General features: G+C 43.0%; 1 long non-coding RNA gene across 41 annotated transcripts in view; it reads right to left on the bottom strand.

Moving 5' to 3' along the window:
• The window catches only part of LOC127926967 (uncharacterized), a 3137-nt gene extending 1968 nt beyond the window's left edge, over nt 1-1169 (bottom strand). For all 41 annotated transcript variants that reach the window (XR_008125724.1, XR_008125723.1, XR_008125702.1 and 38 more), the window contains exons 1-2: nt 502-1169; nt 1-81 (exon numbers count right to left, since the gene is read on the bottom strand). The exon at nt 1-81 is cut by the window's left edge and continues 15 nt beyond it. This is a non-coding gene — a long non-coding RNA (uncharacterized LOC127926967). The remainder of the gene's footprint in view (nt 82-501) is intronic.
• Nucleotides 1170-1705: the final 536 nt, after the last annotated feature.

The following is a 1705-nucleotide window of genomic DNA, read 5'->3' as shown; positions in this document are numbered from 1 at the left end:
AGCCTGTTGGAGCTCCTTCAGCTTCTTCTCTCTCTCCTGGAATCTCTGCTGGACCTTCTGCTGACTCATCCCCAGCTGCCTCTGTGGAGAATCACTCTTCAATGAGCTATCAAGCTTTATTAGTCCAGTAGATCAATAGTATAGTAATGTGACATAGGACCCATAGAGAGGAAGGTCTACAATCCTGAGGAAGTCCCTTTACAATATTATATTATGTTCTATGTGAATGATTATAGTTTTTATGGTAGGCCTACGTGTATCAAGGAGTTGAGACTGAACTTTGGACTCATAAAAGGCCATTCAGAATGATAATAGTGTTTGACTTTAGAAAATGGTGATACATTTGGAGAATCTGGGTTAACATATCTATATACTCAAGGTTTGTGTTCATATTTGTTCTGCTGTGGATCCATTTAATTTGAATGATCTCATATTCAAACAGATTTAGTTCCTACTGTATCTTTAATTCTTTGTTTATCAGACAAGTTGTTCTGGTCTTACCTGTTTCTCAGTCCTCTCTGCTGCAGCTGACACTGTATCATGGCCTTTATGTTCATCCATCACACACTGATAACAGATACACTGCTGATCGGTACGACAGTAAACCTCCAGCAGTTTGTCATGATGAGAGCAGATCTTCTCCTGTAGCTGTGCGGTGGCTTTGACCAGCTTGTGCTTCTTCAAAGCAGGAGATTCATAATGAGGTTGGAGGTGAGTCTCACAGTAAGAGGCCAGACACGCCAGACAGGACATGAGGGCTTTCTGCTTTCTGGTCCCAGTGCAGACATCACACACCACATCTCCAGGTCCAGCATAGCACAGAGCAGGAGGGGGAGCAGCCTGGAGTCCTGTCTTCCTCAGTTTCTCAACCAGCTCAGCCAACATGTTATTTTTCCTCAGATTAGGCCTTGGAGTGAAGGTCTCTCTGCACTGAGGACAGCTATAGACCCCTTTCAGAACATCCTGGTCCCAGCAGCCCTCAATACAGCTCCTACAGTAACTGTGTCCACAGATAGTAGTGACCGGCTCCTTCAGTAGATCCAGACAGACAGAACAACAGAACTGGTCCTGGTCCAGCAGAACTCCCTGCTGAGCCATTTGGACGGTTGTTCACTCTCTCACAGACAGACGACACAGAGACTCAGATCAGTTTAGTTTCCTCAGAAGAGAGTTTGTGGGAAGGGGAGGGACTTCCTGGTTCTGCCAGCGGGGTGGGGTTAGAAAGGAGGGAGGGGTTAGAGGAATGGAGGAAGAGAGAGAGGAACTGCATGCAACAGCAAGAGGGAGACAAATAGTTTTGTTCCAAGGTTAGAGCCCTTAACATGGAACAAATGACATAATGAATCATAAAATGTGAGTTGTTAGAATATATGAAGGGTAACAGTTTCTATGAAGTACGTATGTATCATTATTTTAATTACCTTTATAATACCTTATAATACACCTATGTGTTGTAATTAATCAATAAGGACTGAGGAGGTGTGGTATATAGTTAATATACAGTACCACAGATAAGGACTGAGGAGGTGTGGTATATAGTTAATATACAGTACCACAGATAAGGACTGAGGAGGTGTGATATATAGTTAATATACAGTACCACAGATAAGGACTGAGGAGGTGTGGTATATAGTTAATATACAGTACCACAGATACGGACTGAGGAGGTGTGGTATATAGTTAATATACAGTACCACAGATAAGG

The sequence above is a fragment of the Oncorhynchus keta genome, unplaced genomic scaffold, assembly GCF_023373465.1.
Source record: "Oncorhynchus keta strain PuntledgeMale-10-30-2019 unplaced genomic scaffold, Oket_V2 Un_contig_8737_pilon_pilon, whole genome shotgun sequence".
Classification (NCBI taxonomy): domain Eukaryota; kingdom Metazoa; phylum Chordata; class Actinopteri; order Salmoniformes; family Salmonidae; genus Oncorhynchus; species Oncorhynchus keta.
This window is presented reverse-complemented; position numbering and strand designations above follow the sequence as displayed.